We start from the raw sequence: 20851 nt of genomic DNA, 5'->3' as shown, positions 1-20851 counted from the left end.
GTCTCGCCTTTGGGACCTTATCAGTGTTTAGCCATGCAACAGTTTATGTTGTTGCACCAAGGATATTATGCTGCATAACTAGATACTTATTAGGTCCCAAAAGCGAGACCTACTGGCTATGCCAATGCTTGTTTTGGTGTTTGAGTTCAGGAATAGCCAGGCGGTTGTACATTAAGAAGAATTTCCCTTTATGTTTAACATTTTTGCTCTTTCTGAAGTTGGAATACATTCTGTATGTTTTAGGCAAATATAAAGCTCATTATGCAAAGTTCCGCGTTGCTTGTGCACACAGATCTCAATGTTTGTGTTTTCCCTATGAAAACAGCAGCCTCGTATGAGATCAGCCGTGGAAGTTTCAGCTAACTCCTGTGGCCTTCAGGAGCTAAGAAATATGGCATTCATTGTCTTTTTACAACCGTACCTTTTGTGAGTCTTACTGAGACACCAATCCTCGAGGAAGGAAAACCAGGGCCAAAGAATCTCCTCCTTATTCAGCCCTTTTGAAAAGCAGCAATTGTTTCTAATTAATATGTTGAACTTTCAACATTTGACAGCCTTTAAGCAGAAGCAGGTCCGGCTACATTGTCCCTTTCCTGCTTTCTACGTGGGCGAGGATTCAATAGCCCCTTCTTAGAGTTTGAACGTGCTTGGAAGAGTAGCATCTATTGAAAATAAATAAATTTCATGGTGCCGAATGAGGCCGCCGAGCGTGCAGATTTGGTGCAGGGGCAGCTGGGGTGGCACGTGGCCTTGTGGACTCAATTTGTGTGTGACCCTGCAAGCATAAACACATTTGCTGTTAATGGTCAACTCAGTCTGAAGACACTATAATGAAAACATGCACCAGTGAGCACAAGATATTTAAGCATCCACGACTAAAAAGAAGGATTTGGTACCATGGAGAAACTTTTCTATTGCTACATTTACTCTTGTTCGCATCACGGCGTACCCATGGTCTGGGTCTGAGTAAAGAAAGGAGGCCCATGAAAGACAATAAACAGGTTTGTTACACATTCTTTCTGGCAGGGTGCTTATAAGGCAGCAATAAGTGCTGGCATCATGCGCTGTAATTGAAACGGAGCAGATAGAGATAAATAAAAGTAACTGCGCCCCTAACTGTGACATGTGATCTCGTCTTTGTATGAACAGCAAATGCCATGAGATAAGAATTACAGCCCTGCTTACTCAAAGTTCAAAGGAGTGAAACCACAGCGGCTCACTCCCGTGAACGGCTATTTGACACTGAAAAAAGCCTTGTGCTAAAAGTGGGAGGGGTGGGGGGAGTGTGGCCCAGAGCACACAAATCGTTTCCCTTGTGGGAGCCAGCCAGGGGCAATATGTGTTTGTAAGCTAATTACAAACATATGGTGTCAAGCTCGATCCCGCAAGTGAATCGCCAAAAGTGCATGCGTTGCCTTTAAAGGCAATGGAACGCGTGCACGTTTGTAGGGCAAAAACTGCATCGATGGCTAAAGGTCTTTTTCCAACAGCGCATGCGCGCTGCTAGGCGAGACCTAAAAAGTTGATGGGATGAAAGCAGCAAGCCCCAGCGGTCACCGCTGTGTGGAAAATGAGCTACAATACATCTAGGCAGCCGATTATTTCATCCAGAATTATACGTCATTCAGATTAATTTGGCACATACAATACCTCACACCAGAGCTATCAGTGCAGGGAGAGCATGGAACTCACAGAGCTGTGCAAGAGACCTTATGAGCGCCCACTGATCACCTTCTTAAAGTGTGATTATACAAGTCAGTGCCCCTGTTACACATGCAGATGTAGGAGGTTAAAACGTGCAGCGATGCACATCATTACTTTCCAAGGAAACCCCCAAATACAATAGATAATCAAACCCAAATCTATGTGGTCAAGAAACAGAACATTACGCTCATTTGTGCTCCTCACTGTGGAAATACACGTGTGCCACTGAAAACTGCTCTATTTCTCCACCTGAATGATATGCACCCACTGTTGTGGGCCCAATTAGAAGGCATAATAAGTCAATCATGCTGAAGCAATCCAAAAAGCCGAAGTTGTGTGATACCAGAAAATATCTAATTTATATGAGGGATACCAAGCGAGTCCTGTAGACGCTGACATTACGTTTCCCAGCATTCTTCCATGATTGCGCTGAGGATATTTTCAGCAAGCATTTGCAGGGCCTCACATAAGTAGGGGCACACAGGGGGAGCCGCTGTCCTTGGTTCTTGGTGACTTGGTGAGCAGCAGACTTCACAAGGGCCACAGACAGCACAAGTAAGTGCCAGACTTCCACATAATATTTTACACTTTCCGCGTCTGGGTTGGGGGTGGGGTACAGAAGGATGCAGACAGAGCTGGTGTTATTGTGGCAGCAGTCTCGGCATGAGGAAGCGAGGAGTGAACATTCAGGCAGCTTGCAGTGCCAAAACAGTACATCTCACAAGTTTGTACCCTAACTCAGGGCTCGAGTCGGGGAACCACGCGGGTGGACTGCGTCCCCCCACTTATTTTACTGGGGGGATGCCATCCCCCCTGCCAAACAGTTGGGCTTCGCTCTTTGGCCTCTCTGGGACGAGGAGCTCGGCACCTTTCGTGAGGTCACTTCCTGTCACGACGTCACTTCCGGTGACAGCGTCCCCCCACTTCTTTTTTTACGACTAGTGCCCTGCCCTAACTCGTAACTGTGGGACATTGTAAACAGTATACACACCTATTTAATTAGGGAACACAGACGATTGATACAACTCCGCCCGCTCACAGAACTCCACAAAATTTGCTTGAGTTTTTCAGTAACTCTGCCAAATGCCGTGGAGTGAAACTCTGCGAGCTCACCCCATGCCTACTCTCCTTCCGCATAACTCTTCGGGCACAAACTCTACATTTCTTAGCAGGAAAGTTAACCAATCAATATATTATTTATTCCATTTTAAGAATAAAATTATAAAAGACAAGCACAGTTTAAAACAGAGCACAAAAATCAGAATGGGCACAAGTTAAAAAGTATGCATGCTTTAAAACCCTAGAAAGATAACGTGAAAGAAAAAAACACACTGTGGGTGTGTTTAAAAACTGTAAATGCAATAGTGCTAGTCTAACCTGGGTAAAATTCATGGGCTTTAAGAGTGGGTGTATAAATTTAAATCGCAAATGATTAAATTTCATACAAATCATGAAAATATGTAAAGTGTCATTGACTGAAACATCATCACAATCACACGGGGTCACCATTGAATCCTTGAAACACACATGATTGAAAGGCAATAATCGCTGAAATCAATTGAGCCTAAAACATGTCAATAAACGTCGCTGATGGCGAGACAAGTACCAGGTCAAATTGGGTTCCAGACCGCTGACAGTTTTCACTAGTTTCGCGTGTCGCACTGAATGTTTGGGTAGTGCTATGTCCTCGCGCACAACTGGCATCTTGTCTCTGAATGCTTCAATGACCCATCTGGAGTCGGGTTTAGCTAAGCTACTAGGATTGGTATAGAGTTCAGGTCTCCCTAAAGATTCCATATTAAAGGAGATATAAGCCAAACAAGGAATCAAGGAAGGCGTATCCATATTTATGCAGTCTTGTATGATTAATGTTAAGACCAAGGGCGTCCGCAGGGGGGGGGGCAAGGAGGGGCGCTTGCCCCCCCCTGGAGCGTCTCTCCTTGCCCACCCCGCGCAAGTCCATCTGTACAAATGCATCCAGGAGCGAGGCCTGACGCCGGGGCTTTTAAGCATTGCAGGGAACAGAGCTGTTCCCCTGCAAAAGGCCTCAGCTCCCTGATGGGGCGCCTCGCACTCCTCTGAGCACAAGAGCAGCCCCACCCCGCCCATTATCATTCTGCGTGGGGCTGATTGCCACATACAGAATGACAATGGGTCAGTCTGGGATGGCACATCATGTGGTGGCCTGATCCAGCCTCGGTCCAGGGCAGGGCATTCTGTCACATGAAAGTGCAAAAACGCCCATGCTGCTGCTAGGTGAGAATCCAGTTAGCCAAAGGAAGGCGGTGAAAGAAGTTGAAAGGAAAGGATTATAGTTTTAGTACAGCAACCATGGCCATGGTTGCTGCTTTTTTATTTTATTCAACTAATAACCATTGACAAAGCCAATAGTTCTGGCTTGTTGTAGGTGTAACGTTACTTGTTCTAAGTGTAACGTTACTTGTATAATATATCTGGATGCAATGACAGAAACAACAAAAATACCAGTCAGGCGGCACATTATATTAAGCACAGAATTTTAGCTTATGTGTTTTAAGGCACGCATTTTGTTACATCAAACACCCTTTTGAAGAGACCCCCTAGTTTTCTCATCCCACTTAAAGCTCTGGAAACAACACCATGTCACAGTCGCCCCACGTCAAGGCCCTGCGCATCATGCATGACTCATGCCTTCCACTTTTTCAGATTGCCTATGTGCAGGGGCATAGTGAACCCTGCTCCACCCCACCCCTTACTTTAGGAACTACAGCGAGGGTGGAGTCCTTGATGGGTCTCATAATTAACCCCTTGCACGCTCATGACGAGCTCAGCTTGTCATGAGTTACGCCTGTCGTACGCTCATGACGAGCTGAGCTCGTCATGAACCGCGGCTTTTCGCAAAAGTCAGCGCACAGCGGGAAAACCCGCAGCGCGCATGGGGTTAATGTGAAAAGGTGAGTGAGTAAGTAAGTTAAGGGATGAGTGGATGGATGGATGGCTGGATAGATGAGTGAAATGATGGATGGATGGATGAGTGAAAGGGTGGATGACGGGCGAGTGAATGGGTGGATGGATGAGTGAAATGATGGATGGATTGATGAATTGATAAGTGAAAAGGTGGATTAATGAATTGATAAGTGAAAAGGTGAATGGATGGACGGATGAGTGAAAGGGTGGTGTAAGAATGGATGAGTGAGTGAAAGGGCGGGTAGATGGACAAAAGGATGGATAGATGAGTGAAGGAGTGAAAGGGTGGATGGATGAGAGAAAGGATAGATGAATGATAGGTTCAATGGATGGGTTCATGAGTGGATGAGTAGATGGATGGGTGGGTGGATGGAAGGATGGATGGCTAAGTGAAAGGGGAATTGAAAGAGGAAGGGGGATGTGAAAATGGATGACTGAACAGGTGAATGGCTGGATGGATGAGTTAATGGATGGATGTGTGGAAGAGTGGATGGATAGTGTACAGATGGATGGAAGGAAACGTGATGGATAGGTTTGTAAATGGATGAATATGGACATGGATCGGCACACATATGGAAGGACAGAATGAATCGTGAAAGACTGAATGATGGATGAAAGTATGATTACACATTGTAAGCCCCATTATCTTAAGCAACATTTCCTATATATTGACTTTCTCATTTATATGAGTGATTGTCTCTATATAATATGTGTGTGTTGTAACACACTCCAAAACTCTGCCCCACATATTTGGGATGAGTAGCACTATACAAGAAGTTAAATACACATGAGAGAGGGTCTATGTGAAGATGAGGGGCATCAGGCGTTTTCTCTGGGAGCTGGAAAGGTGGGGCCGGTTTTGTTACCATAAAAAGACCTGCACATTTGCTTAAAGCTGCGCGTATACTGACAAACCATGAAGTGCACAATTGTCTCCACCTAATATAAACTTATTTTCACTTGTACTTTAGTGGTTGTCTATTTACTTACTTATATACTATTGCGCAACCTTCTCTGATGTGTCTTTAAACCTTACCTTTTGTCCTGAATTTTGACCTCCTGTCTTGAATTTTTGTCCTGAATTTTGACCCTTTGTCCTGAATTTTTACACTCACTCTCCTGAATTTGCACCCATGCCAGTTGGTCACTCTAGGCATCACAGCGACCCCTCCAGGTGCCGGTGGTTGGGGGGGCGGTGATCCTTGGCTTTCAGATGGAGGGGGCTACCAATGACAGAGGCGACAAGTGCAGGCGCCCTGCAGCCCACTCATCTCCACCACATGAAGGAAGAAAATAACCCGATCAGCTCGTCGACCCAACTTCCTGAAAAAAACTTTCAGTCACCATGGAAAGGCAGCAGCATTTGCTGTCTGCCAGTATGTCAAATTAGATTTGTACAATAAACCTATTTGTAAAGGAAACTGCATTAAATGTCTGCCCCATCACGGTCACCACTCAGTGTCTTCAATCCCTTGTTCACCCCTCTTTTAAACCTCACGTCAACTCCTCTCCCTCAAATTTCGGGAGGGGGGGGCTAATTCATCCAGCCAAAGCCCTGTGCAGAGTGGAAATGCAGGGGCTCTAAGTAGGGATGAAAACACAACAAAGCCTCATTACCAAGTAAATGGTCTTTTAAAGACCTGTGTGAAATACTTGGGTGCGTCTGTGTGTGTGTGTGGTGTGCCGGGAAGCTGTCTCAGCCGGGCACACACATTCTTATAACATTCACACCCCTCAGAATGACAAATCACCACTTCTAGCTGCCTGGTCATGGCGTGGGAGTGGGAAGATGTGCACAGCAAGGGGAAAGGGATGGTGACGCTTTTCTTTTGTATAGGAATTTCTGCTGGCATCATAGCCCAGGGTTTGCTGTCTATGCACTTGTATAGGTGTGTATCCATACAAGTGCACAGACAGCAAACCATGGGCTATGACGCCAGCAGGAATGACTTTACAAAGGAAAGCGTCACCTGCACTGCCATCCCTTTCTCCCTGATGTCTGTGCACTTGTATGGAATACACATCCATGGTGCTGCTCACCAGATAAATGGTGAACAGGGCCATGGATCTGTCACTTTTTGCATCCAAGGGCATAGACGAAGAAGCAGAGGAGGCCCAGGCAAGGAGAATCCAGGAGACATTTGACCGACACCTATCTAGAAAGTGAGACCTTCGGGAGGGGCTGGATGCCAGGATGACAGTGCCGCTGATCAGCCCGACTCCACCGAATAGTATCAGAAGAGCAGGCAGCAGTTTTTAAGTAAGTTCCAGTAACTTTAATGCATTCTGCAGCATCACCAGCATTACCTACTGGCTGCATATCTAGGTTACAGTGTTTTAGACTTACATGCATGGAAACCTCAAGGAGGACAGTCCCCTCCGAATATGCGAATGTAGTGTAAGCTTGTAGGGGTAGATTTACAAGCCCCTTGGGCCACTTTTGCGACACTTTTCCCATGTTAATAGTGACGCAAAAGTGGCGCAGGGGCTTGTAAATCTGCCCCATAGCGTTCAGCTTTTGGCATGCCAGTGGGGTAATTTTAGGGTTTAGGGTGGGTATGGGTTTTGGGAGTGGCAGGGATAATTTTAGGGTTCAAGGTGGGTATGAGTTTTGTGGTGCCAGGGATAATTTGAGGGTTCAGGTCGAGTATGGGGTTTGGGGTGCTAGGGGAAATGTTAGGGTTCAGGGTGGATATGGGTTTTGGGGTGCCAGGGGTAATGTTAGGGTTCAGGGCAGGTATGAGTTTTGGGGGGGCATGGGTAATTTTAGGGTTCAGGGTGGGTATGGGTTTTGGGGTACCAGGGGGTAATTTTAGGGTTCAGGGTGGGTATGGGTTTTGGGTTGCAAGGGGGAACATTTTAGGGTTCAGGGCGGGTATAGGTTTTGGGGTACCAGGAGGACAATTTTAGGGGTCAGGGCGGGTATGGGTTATGGGTTTTGGGGTGCCAGGTGGATAATTTCAGGGATTAGGGAATGTATGAGATCTAAGGGGGCAGGGTGTAATATTAGGGTTCATATGTGTGCTCTAATTGTTGTCCAGTTTCAAATGCAGAATTCACCACTTTTTTTTTCTCAGCTTGGCCTGAGCATTACCCGATCCTGATTGTCTGCCATTTTAGCCCCGACCCTATTGATTAACATTAGCCACGCCCCTTCATTTGCAAGGTTAGCGCCCCCCCCTGGAAAAATTTCTGCGGATGCCCATGCTCCTCCTTTGTCCAAATTGAAAGCCATAGTTTTACCAGACAGAGTCAGAACTGGTCGGTGATACCAGGACCAACTCTTCATGCATGATTTCACACGGTACTCTTTGTGGCACTCCTAATAGCCCCCGAAGAAATGTGTTTTCAGCTATTTGAATTGGAGTTACAGGCCCATAACCCCAAATGCCACATCCATAGCTGGCTATTGGGATGCACTTGGCATTGAACATTTCCAAGGCTGATTTTATGTGGGTGCGCCCAAGTCGACGTGAGAAATTACATATACTAAACATAGCTCTATTAAATGCTGTGCAATATGTCTAAAGACATTGACAAAGCCAATAGGCGTTGCCACTGCTTGTTTTTCAACGTGAGGAATATTCCTGAGTCCAATTGTCACACTGGGTATTGATGGAGCGAGATAGAAAACAAAATTTTGTTTAAACTCGTGAAGTCACATTTCCATAACATGAATAATAATATTAATGATTTGTGATATGTTGTTCTAATACAACTTAGATTAAACTTTACACATGGGGGGACTAACATGTGTGCTCATAAACGTGCATAATTGTTGCATCTTTTTGTTCGTGCAAAATAATAAAATAAATTATTGTTTTCGTTTTTGTCATTACTAACTGCTGCAAACTTAAAAGAAGCATGTGCTTGATTTGCTTTTCCTTGTCTGTGTGATGTCATTTCCACTATTCTAGGTGCATATAAGTCTCATGGATTATCGGAGACTGGTAGATATAAACGCTGCTTTATTTGTTTGCATTGGCTAGGTAACATTTGATTAATCGGGTGGGTTAATTAATTAGTAAATCTTGGGGTGGATACAGAATCTACATTATTTCTTACATTAATACTTTTCTTGTGTTTGTTTTATACTAGAAAGCATAAGTTGCCTGCTTTTGGGCCTAGCCTGCTCGAGCTACAAAAAAGTTGAATTTTATTTCTGCAAAAGTCACGAGACGCCCATTCTGAAATAAAATGTTCGTCAAAAGCTGCGTTCACAAAGCAAAAGCTGACGTGCTATCATCATTCTGTCGGACATGGCCAAGGTCGAAAAAGAACATTTTGTCAGTCCTTAACTTGGCATCCGCGGAAGTCAATTGGAAGCAATGAGACATTTGTAGCAAACCTAGGAAGCTCCTGGTTGCACACAGAAAAGACAATGGTCCTTAAGAAAAGTGACCTAATGGAACATTTGAAATGTGGGTGACATGTCACTTGTCACTCTCAGCCAATGGGACGTCGAAGATTTCTGAAAACTTTCCTTTGCGTAGTTTAGTTAGCGTAGAAAGGTATAAAAAGTCATGCCCCTAGGGATGGGCTGGCTGCTGCTTTCTGACTTTCCGATGAGGGCGAAGTGCTGTCGGACTTTGCGTGGAGCACGTAAGAATCCTCAAAGAACTTTACTTTAATTTCTATTATTTTAGCTCAGCTAGAGACATAGGTTTTAGAAATGCTAAACTTTTAATAATTCTCTTAAACTTTGATTTAAATGCATAAACTGCCTTTTTATGATTCCTTGCAAACATGCTTGCTTTATTGCTAATAAAATTCATTTATAAAACTATCAACTTATATACCATAATTTAGTAAATAAAATCTTACTTTTGACAAAAAAAAAAAAAACAAAAAAAAAAAACTGTTTAGTTGAAGAAAACTTATGTATGACATAAGGTCGAAGAAATCTTGTTTAGGGTTTTAAAAAAAAAAAAAAAAAAAAAAATATATATTTTAAAAGGGGGGTGTAAATATAATTTAGAATTTTAAAATTTATTTTTATTTTTTTTGAGGCTAAAATCAAAAATGCCTTATGTTAAGGAGAGCACTTCAAAGTGTTCTGTTTTTAAAAGATGCTGTAAGATGACTCTGGTGTGTCTGCTCATTTTAATTCTGCTCTGGTTGATTCTAGCTGGGATTATCCCTTTAGAGATGAATAGAGAATTACACAAAATTAACATAACAAGCAAAGCTCTGGTTAGCCAAACTAAACATAGTGCGTCCGCAAAAGTTATTGATCATCAGCCTAACATTCATCAAGATAAATCAATTAGTGATTTTTCAAGTAATACATTCACAAAGCTATTGAGTGAATATGTTAAGGTAATGGATGCAAAAGACTGCTACGTCTGCGTTAAGTTACCTGCTTCTGTTTCTGAGGGAGTAACATATAATATGCTTCCTCTCACTTATGCTGTAACATGTAGTGTGTTAACTAGTTTATTTTATCAAACTGGACGTTTAGAATATTACTATTCAAATTATGATGAAACTTTTGCAAATATTAAGATTGAAAATGCTTTAAATAAGCATAAGAAAGCAAAACAAATGAGAGAATTTTTCCTTGTTACTAACGAACTTACTTATGAGTATGCTTATAAAAATAATCTAACTTGCAAATTAAGTGCTGAAGGAAAGAAATTTTTGAATATGGTTGAGGAGAGAAGAGCAATTTATAAGAGGAATGAATTAGTCAAGCAGACTAAGTCAAGCTTCTGGCAGAAAGAGGATGAGAAGTTAAATGGCAAAATGCTTGAAAATATTGCAATTCACATAGACAAACCAGTTAGTGGAAAGCTTTGCATTAGAAGAGATAATACACTTTTTGATAATTACTTTGTAGGTGCAAGTAACTGTGAAGATACTTATCAGATTTTGGGAGGTTGGGGATTCAAAGGTGGAAAGGATCCAATCTTTCCTGGGATTTATTTTGTTTGTGGTGACAAAGCCTACTACAACCTTCCAGACCACTGGTATGGAACTTGTTATGTGGGAATTGTTTTTCCTAAAGTGTTTCATGTTGACAGAGATTCAGAAGGATTGTTTAAAATTCATAATTATGTAAATAGAGTTAAAAGAGAAACTTTTACTGAAGTTCTGGGAGATATTTTTCAAGCAGTAATACCTTTTGTTGGTATAACCTTAAACGCAGGGAGAATAAGAAAATTATCCACTATAGTTGATAGATTATCAACTGACACAGCTGATGGGTTTCAATTAGTGAATGTTGAAGTTATTGCAATTAGATCCATGGTAATTCAAGATCGCCTTGCTTTAGACATAATCCTAGCAAAAGAGGGAGGAGTCTGTGGCATTTTACATGTACAACATTGTTGTACATATATACCTGACGAAAGTAAGAATATTGAAATGTACATTAAGAATATTACACAAATGCATTCAGAGATAATTCCTTTAGAAGAAGATGATTTTACAGGGAAACTTTCAAAAAGGTTTCAAGCAATTAAAAACTGGTTTCATGATATCGGAAGTTCAATTCTTGTCAAGATTTTGGCACCTTTGATTGTAATAATATTCATTTTTATTTTGACCAAAATAGGTTGTTTGTTACATAAGAGAAAGAAACAGTTGAAAGAAAAGAAAAGAATCTATAAACTTAGAAAAGAAGAAGAAAGGGAGATTGAATTACAGGAGTTACATAGAGAGCGTTATGCTAATTCCAAAGATTATGCAGAAACAGACTTTTAGGTTTACTGATACAAATGAATTTGAATCGATTTCTTAGAAATTTAATTTACCAAAATTTTGAGTGCTGGTGTGGTGATTTGTTAATCACCAGATGAGGGAGTTGATGGAGCGAGATAGAAAACAAAATTTTGTTTAAACTCGTGAAGTCACATTTCCATAACATGAATAATAATATTAATGATTTGTGATATGTTGTTCTAATACAACTTAGATTAAACTTTACACATGGGGGGACTAACATGTGTGCTCATAAACGTGCATAATTGTTGCATCTTTTTGTTCGTGCAAAATAATAAAATAAATTATTGTTTTCGTTTTTGTCATTACTAACTGCTGCAAACTTAAAAGAAGCATGTGCTTGTTTTGCTTTTCCTTGTCTGTGTGATGTCATTTCCACTATTCTAGGTGCATATAAGTCTCATGGATTATCGGAGACTGGTAGATATAAACGCTGCTTTATTTGTTTGCATTGGCTAGGTAACATTTGATTAATCGGGTGGGTTAATTAATTAGTAAATCTTGGGGTGGATACAGAATCTACATTATTTCTTACATTAATACTTTTCTTGTGTTTGTTTTATACTAGAAAGCATAAGTTGCCTGCTTTTGGGCCTAGCCTGCTCGAGCTACAAAAAAGTTGAATTTTATTTCTGCAAAAGTCACGAGACGCCCATTCTGAAATAAAATGTTCGTCAAAAGCTGCGTTCACAAAGCAAAAGCTGACGTGCTATCATCATTCTGTCGGACATGGCCAAGGTCGAAAAAGAACATTTTGTCAGTCCTTAACTTGGCATCCGCGGAAGTCAATTGGAAGCAATGAGACATTTGTAGCAAACCTAGGAAGCTCCTGGTTGCACACAGAAAAGACAATGGTCCTTAAGAAAAGTGACCTAATGGAACATTTGAAATGTGGGTGACATGTCACTTGTCACTCTCAGCCAATGGGACGTCGAAGATTTCTGAAAACTTTCCTTTGCGTAGTTTAGTTAGCGTAGAAAGGTATAAAAAGTCATGCCCCTAGGGATGGGCTGGCTGCTGCTTTCTGACTTTCCGATGAGGGCGAAGTGCTGTCGGACTTTGCGTGGAGCACGTAAGAATCCTCAAAGAACTTTACTTTAATTTCTATTATTTTAGCTCAGCTAGAGACATAGGTTTTAGAAATGCTAAACTTTTAATAATTCTCTTAAACTTTGATTTAAATGCATAAACTGCCTTTTTATGATTCCTTGCAAACATGCTTGCTTTATTGCTAATAAAATTCATTTATAAAACTATCAACTTATATACCATAATTTAGTAAATAAAATCTTACTTTTGACAAACAAGCTGGTCTTGGTTATTCAGAAGTGTGGGTTACTATTAGCTAGATCACGTCGCCAATGGTGGTTGTTTAAATGGTTAGGTTTTATTCTAATGACAATATTCTTTCCGCAGATGTATAAAATTGTATATATTTTGTAGATAATGTGTATATAGATTTAATCTGACCACCTGATTCAGTAGGCCCAAATTATGTCAGGTTTATAAATGGGTCCATATTTAGTATAGAATTTTGTTTATAGGTTATGAAGTTGGGTAGCGTTGTTTATGATATATTTTCTATAGGCCGCTGGATCAGTATCAGTAAGTTTAGTTTTCAAAATTTCGCTTAATTTCATGAAAAAAATTGTTTCTGGTCTGTGATTGTTTCAGGACTAACAGCTAGGGAAATTGAAACTGTAGGCAGTGACTAAGTATCCTTTCAAACGTTGCTAAGTTTACTATCTGTTTTGACATGTATGATGACTCTGCTTAGCATCACACAGGACAGTTGTTTTGTTTGTAGTCCCTGTAACCACAAAACACATTTCTTTTTAGAAGTATCTTCCCCTTCAAACTGCATGTGTTGTCTTAACTACGCATGCGTTTGAATGCGGGAGCCCAGGCTTCAAGTTAGTGCAACTGAAGTAATCTTTTTAAGAAATAGTCAACGGATGATCTCACAGTTTGTGCAAGTAACCCCCCCCCCCCTCCTTTTCTTGGGAAAATAATTGTTCAGTTATTAATGCCAAACGCGGGTGAAAACTAGACTCTAACATATCACTCTTAAAAAAAGTACAAGTAATAATACAGATTTAAACCATCAAAATAGTGCAAAACTCCTTCCAGCAGCTAAAGCTCCTATGTCCCTTTTGCCTATGAATACTAGAGAATAAATAGTTCAAGTGCTCTGTAAAGCGAAGCTTAATGTTTTAAAAACGAAAGCTCTAAAGCCCTTTCTGGCAAATAATACTAGAGAAGTAATAGCTCCGGTGCTCTTGCGTGCGAGGCTTAATGCTTTCAACTCAACATATTTGGGGTTCCTGAAGGCCACCTTTAACACTTTTTATTTTCCTAGAATGACGGAGCTTTGTCAAACTAGTTCGCATAGAACAAATGTGTCTTTGTAGTTGGTTAAGAACCAATATTTTCTCTTTTTTTCAGTTGACAGATCAGTTACCCAGTATTTAGTTATTGAAGTAATTCCTGTTTCATTTAATTTGATAATAATCCCTTTTACCATAACATCACCTTCCCTACTTCTGATAATAGTAAATATGGAGAGTGTTTTTTTTATTTGAGTTTCTTCAGAAAATTGTGCAGTACCAGCACAGGGCATGGACTGCTTCTTACAATAGGAGATGGAAATATACAATTTAATGAGGCGTGGCTATCAACGTTTAGTGGAGAACAAGAAAGTTCAATAAGAATCAATATTTATTAATTATCCAATTTATTTTAGAGGCCAGCACTGAGCTTATGAAGGCCAACAAGATTACAGCACTGATCTCCTAAATGCTTATTGTGAATATCATAGGCTTCCTTGAGCGAACTTGAACAACCAAATGCAATTAGAGTGACTGAAGATTAAAAACAAGCATTTGGAATGCAATCGGTCTCGCCTTTGGGACCTAATATGTATTTACCAATGCAGCCCATTAGCCTGGTTGCTGAAATATCTACTGTTCTTTAACATGGAGGGAAAGTAAGCACCAAACTGCGCGACATGCCAGGTATGGGAACACTTGGAGAGAAATATTGCCTTTCAGCAGGAAATGGTGTAGTCCAAAGCTCTGTTTTTAATATAAAATTTGGGCCTTCGGTTTGAAAACAATATTATTGTCTACGGGTGCTCCTGGAAGACAATTTCTATGGACTAGAATCTAGAGAATGCTAAAGTGATTCTGGTATTTTACTGACCTCTGCTGGTCGTTTTCTATCAAGAAAGTTAAATAGAGGCAGTTGCCAGACAAATTAACAAAAGAAAATCCCTCAGCAGAAAGCAATTCTGGTATTTCACTGACCTCTACTGGTCATTTTATATCAAGACCGTTAAATAGAAGCAGTTGAACAGATAAAAAAGTCCCTAAGAATTTCTCGTGAGAAATGCGCATGCGCGGGCGCCAATCATGCGCATTTCGATGGTAGAAGTCGGCGCAAAATAGAAGAGGGATCCCCGGGACGCCGTGGACCAGGTAAGTGCTTTTATTTACTTTTACTGCACTTAATACATAAATTTATGTCTGTAAAGGAGGGCGGGAGGGAGGGGGGAGGCGCGTAGTGGGGCTACGCGAAGCGCGTGAGCGGGCGTAGCATCATGCCCACTTCACGTAGCTTTGCGTAGCTTTGCGTAGCTTCGCGTAGCCCCACTACGCCTACTACGCCCAGGCTTACACAGAACCATCTATTGTTAAATACTCTCAAAATAGAATTCATTCTGATTGCCCCCCGCAACCACTCTGCACCTACCCTGGACTGGCTTAAACAACTTAACAACTTACTGCTCTTAACTGCACCCCTCCTGTTGTTGACTTTGCTAAATCTTTAGGTATAACCTTGGACAAACACCTTAATATGCAAGATCACATCAGTGCAACTATTAGGGGAGCCAAACGTCAGCTCAACACCCCTAGGAAAATTAAGCCCTACCTTCCGCCTGAGGACATCCAGCCTGCACTACAATCCTTAGTTCTCTCACATACAGAATATGGATTGGTGACCCTTGCTGGGCTACCTAAAGCTGGTTTGGCTCCACTCAAAACTCTTCTGCTAGACTCATCACAGGCTCCAGAAAACATGAAGACATCATGCCAGACCTAATTCAACTAAACTGGCTGACTATCGAAGCTACTATATGATTCAAGATAGCTTGCCTGACGCATAAAGCTATTCATTACAACACCCCTGTTTACCTGGCAAAGAAACTTGAGCTATCTGCTCGCGTCAGAACTTAGTAAACTCTTCCACTCTACAATTAAAACCTCCAAAATTCAATAAGAAAAGAACTTACAATTGTGCTCTCTCTGGTTTTGTTCTAAGAATATGGAACGCTTTTCCTCCCAAAATCAGATCTAAGCCATCTACTGCCTCTTTCAAAAACATGCCAAATGGCTAATCTTGAATGACCATCAACAGCATTAACCCTGTTACTTTCTCAATCTACCTCTTTCTCTGGTTGTGTTACTCTTTTAAACTGTTTGTTCAAATCATAATATGTTTTCTTTTCAGGTGTCCTTTTGATCTATTGACCTGCTGAAACTTCACAGGTCCCTGTAGACTGGCTGACTCCACGTGTCCCCTTTTACCTTGTGTGTTTCCTCTTTTTGACTACCTCATTTGTTCCATTTTGTCACTAAGGGTCACGTACGCACTATATAAAACTTTTCAAATAAATAAATAAAATAAATAGGAGCTAGATACATGTTGAAAAAGCTGATTGAAGATTTTAAGAGGAATTAGTAGCCTATTGTGTTATGGCTAATACAGCTGTCCGAATATGATTTCAATGTACAATTTTGCAGTTTTGTCTCTAAAACGTATCTCAGTGCAAGATACAAAAATAAGCAAAAGAAAGAATTGATGGACGGAATGCTGGACAATGCAAACACTGACCCCCAGTCACAAGGATCTGGGTAAATCCATCATTCTTTTGCTCACCACAGCACCCCAGTTTGGACCCAGCCATATACAAATCAGTCTTGACCCAGTTCCGTGTGGGAACAGTCCAGCCCGAACTGCCAAGCCAGGACCTCCCTGGACCGGAAACAAGCATCCTGGGACCGGTTTCAAAGCATCACCCTTCATCAGCCAAGCTAGCTTGAATCCAGTGGTGTAGTGAGCACAGGACCCAGGTCTGGGCATACCCTTCACACCAAGGTCGGCATATGCAAAATAAACAATTGATAGACGGAATACTGGACAATGTAAACATTAGTCCCCAGTCACAAGGATCTGGGTTAAATCCATCATTCTTTTGCTCACCACACCACCCCAATTTAATACCCAGCCATATGCAAATCAGTCTTGACCCTGTTCCTTGTGGACACAGTCCAGCCCGAACTGCCAAACCAGGTCCTCCCTGGACCAGAAAAAAGCATCCTGGGACCGGTTTCAGGGCATCACCCTTCATCAGCCAGGCTAGCTGGAATCCTGTGGTGTAGTCAGCCCGGGACCCACGTCTGGGCATACCCTTTCCACCAAGGGTGACATATGCAAAAGAAACAATTGATGGACGGAATGCTGGACAAAGCAAACATTAACCCCCAGTCACAAGGATCTGGGTTAAATCCATTATTCTTTTGCTCACTACACTACCCCAATTTGGACCCAGCCATGTGCAAATCAGTCTTGACCCTGTTCTTTTTGGGAACAGTCCAACCCAAACTGCCAAGCCAGGTCCTCCCTGGACTGGAAACAAGCATATCACCTTATATAGTGGCCTTTGAAGTCCTATTAAGGTCTAGCCATTGTTACTTGATCCACGCTGCTTTTTACAAATTGCTTAACAATGGCACTGTGGAATCTTCCATTCGAAACCCCCCCCGGCGCCTTCGCGTGTGATGGAGCTGCTCGCGGTGACATCACTTAGAATGTCACCGCGACCAGCGTTCCAAGGCGAGCGCCGGGGACAGTGCGAGAAGAGGCCCTGAGAACGCGAGGCTGTGGCTGAGGTCGCAGTAGTTAAGTCTTGTGAATAAAGACTTCTGTTTAATCGTCTTCCTGTCTTGGGTCTTCTTTGGTGATTACCACACTGGCGACGAGGGAAAAAGCCTTCCTGCGACCTCAACACGCCCGGAACACGAAGAGGAGAACAGCTGATTTGATGAAACGGAGGCGGACGTCTGCTGGAAGTATCCGGAAGCACCGCGGCAAGGAACAGTGACAGTCCTGAGGTGTAGTGAGTAAGGCGCAGTAGTGGAAATAAACTTAACGAGGGTAACTGCGTGACGGAGAGAGCTTGCCATCCGACTGCTCCTGATTTGAAGTAAGGTGACCCCTGCCGGCAAACACTGCGCGCATAACGACAGTCCTTTGACTCAATGACCTACGCAGTGCTGTCATTTGTTGATCGCTATTGGTTCAAGACGTAGGGCTGTGCCTCAGGCTGGCAATCGGGGGAAGATTTTCACCGAACATTTAAAATTGTAGGCTCGAGCTCCGCTCTTTCCGCTCACCTCAGGCATATCGCGGTGGCTGGTTACAAGCTGTCACGAGCACTGACATTGCAGTTTTGGCCGTGTCGTCCCGAGAGACAAATAACGCGCACCAGGGCAGCGCTGAGTGATAGCATCGTAGGAGAGTGCGATTTGAGACCCATCCACCCTCCTCAGAGACTCTTGCTCCATGTAATGCGTGACAGCATTCACGTTTGTTTTCAGGGAGGTGCGCACAGGGCAGCTTGTGGGGAATTACACGCCTGGCACTGGAATCTGAGCAATACATCCTCCCCATAGCCTGTGTCTGTGGTTCATGCGTGACGTGAAGTTCCCAGCTGTGTGGAATTTATGGAGTAAAGCGTGAGAGGCGCAGGCAGCAGTTTTTTCTGACTCGTCCGTCTGCCAGTCTATCTCAGAGAAGTACAAGCGTTGCCAGTATATGGAAAAAATACGGGCCAGCGTTCTACCAATGACTGATGCACAGAAGGGCCATTGAACTCTTTTGCCTCTCCGCCACAGGCGTGGTTAAAGTCAGACTGAACTGGCAGGAATAAACGTGGAGCGTGGTGTGGTGGATCAGGAGAACGTAGCAGTAAAAGTCAGCACTGTTCTTCGCTAAAAGTTCTATGTACTGTGTTTTCCCAAAGGACCGTGCAAGCATCTCTCTCTCTCTCTGATTGTTCCCATTTAAAGTTGGTTCGGGAACTTGTGGTAAAAGAATGTATGCTCTTTCTGGTGTATGCTAACATACCTGTTCTTTTCCAGTGCCACAGTGGTCCAGTGAGTGTGTGCATTCTTCTGGGTGCAAGCACAGGAAGATTTAACGTCCAGTATGCAAAGTGTGACCCCTCCACCTTTTTTCTTAACCACCCCAGGTGATCCAAATATCCAGTGGAAAAAATGGAAAAAAGTGTTTTTAAATTACGCCACTGTTTGTGGGCCAAACCTGGGTTTAGAAAGAAAGGTTGCATTATTGGCCTATTATCTAGGTGCAGAAGGTGAAGAGGTTCTGGATCATCTCCCAGATTTAGGGGCCCAGGAGGCAAGGGGTCTAAACGAGTTCGAAGTGAGCCTCAAGAAATTAGATTTACACTACCTCCCCAAGACTAGCACGATCATGGAGAGGTACCACTTTGGGAAAAGAGCACAAAAAGAGGGAGAATCGATAGAAGATTTTGTGTCCGACTTGAGGAAGTTAGCCGCCACTTGCAAATTTGGTGGGGCAAGTGAGGAAAGAATTAGGGACCAATTTGTTCTGGCTTGTAGGATGGAGCGGGTGCGTGAAGAGTTATGGCTCAAGGACGACCCACCGCTGAGGGAGGTGCTCATTATAGCCAAGCAGGTGGAGCATATGCTTCAGTGTGTCAAGGAAATAAAGCAAGACGCAGGGGAAAAGAAAATTGATGAAAGGGCTAATGTCTGTGAAGTTGTGACCGAGTGTGAGGCAGTGTCTGTAGTCAAAGGCCAGAAGTTAGCGGGCAAGGAACAGAAAGAGGGCAGGTTGGGGGGATCATTCAAAGGCACTTGCTATAGTGTGATGTATTCCTATAGGTTCTGAATCGATCCCCCTATTCCTGACCCTATTCTGGTTAAACAAACCAACAAGTTAACTAGCAGTCAGCCCATGAGGCAGAAAACCCCCATGATGCAGATACCGTTATCTGACGCAGTCACACTACGGCACAGGAACGTGTTATCTGATTAGGTCATAACGCTTGCGATCTAATTAGACAAGCGATATTCCTCCAGCCCCTGATAAGGCATACGGAGTTCTCATAACAAATCAAACCTATGACAACCTGGGCAAAACCCTGCGGCCATTGTTTTGATTTCACCGAGAACTTCAGCCAAAGAATGTGCTAACGAGCAAGTCGTATGACATTCTTATTGACGTATCTATGTCCATCCTTACGTCAATCTCGGCACCTTAAAGGTATAAATATTACCGATATTGCCCTATGCAAACACACGCGGTGGTGACGAGACGGAGCAGCCATACTTGCCGAAGCCCAGAGCAGAGCAGACCCCGCTGGCGCAGCCCCGCCTTCCTGACGCGCTGAGAACGAGACGCGCTGCTTTCTCCTGCCGAGAAATCCAGCACCGGCGCTTCTGGGTAGCCCTCGCAGGCAGCCTGGAATATCGAGACCAGAGAGAGAGATACCATCCCTCATTCATCCTTAATTCCAGGTACAGAACTGAATAACCCCTCGCAGAGAATTCTTTAGTTATTCACTTGGCAAAAACAAACTTAACTTAAACTGTAACTTTCTATTCCCGCCCACGTATTAGGCTTAGGTCAGGTACACAGGGTAGGCGTATTTAGAAACACCAGTTGAGTACGTTTAGTCAAATGTATATGTGTATATAATATATTTTATTCATTTTAAAACATCTTATGGCTTAGAAACCATATCAATGTTTTTACAGTATTATTTTATACTTCTGCTTTTAATGTATGCACTTTACTTAACTATAAGTATTGCAATAATATCGATCCATTTCTCTTGTATGAGAAAAGAGACTGATCAATAAATAACACCTTTTTATTGAACACGCCCGTCTCTTCCTTTTCTCTACATTCTGATGAGACTAAGAATGCACGTACTGACTGAGTAAAATAAATTGCCTTTTGTTCACACGACTCTCGAGATACACTCTTGGTTAGGGGAGAGCAAAGTTGTCATGTTCTATGGTTGTCAGAAACTAAATCCCTTCTTGTCTAATCAGGGAAGTTAATTCCTTCCTGAACATTCGAGAAAGTTTCTAGTGAACTCTGAGCTAGCTGGCAAACCCAAAACTTTAAGTCTAATATCGTCAGTAGTAGACCTAGTTAACGTCTGGTCTAGGCCTTTACTATTGAAGGTATTATTCCAATGCGCAGAGCCTATTGGGATAATAGGAACTACACTACATGGCGCCCAACGCGTTTGGAAAGGGCGATAAAACTAACGTAAGACATTTAAAGTAACTCAGTCGTGCTTTCTCACTCAGACCCCTTTCTCCCATAATACTCCAAAGACGTCTGGAGTGGGTAAAAGGTT

The sequence above is a fragment of the Lissotriton helveticus genome, chromosome 9 (assembly GCF_964261635.1).
Source record: "Lissotriton helveticus chromosome 9, aLisHel1.1, whole genome shotgun sequence".
NCBI classification, from domain to species: domain Eukaryota; kingdom Metazoa; phylum Chordata; class Amphibia; order Caudata; family Salamandridae; genus Lissotriton; species Lissotriton helveticus.
The sequence above is the reverse complement of the archived record's forward strand: the minus strand, read 5'-3'. Positions refer to the sequence as shown.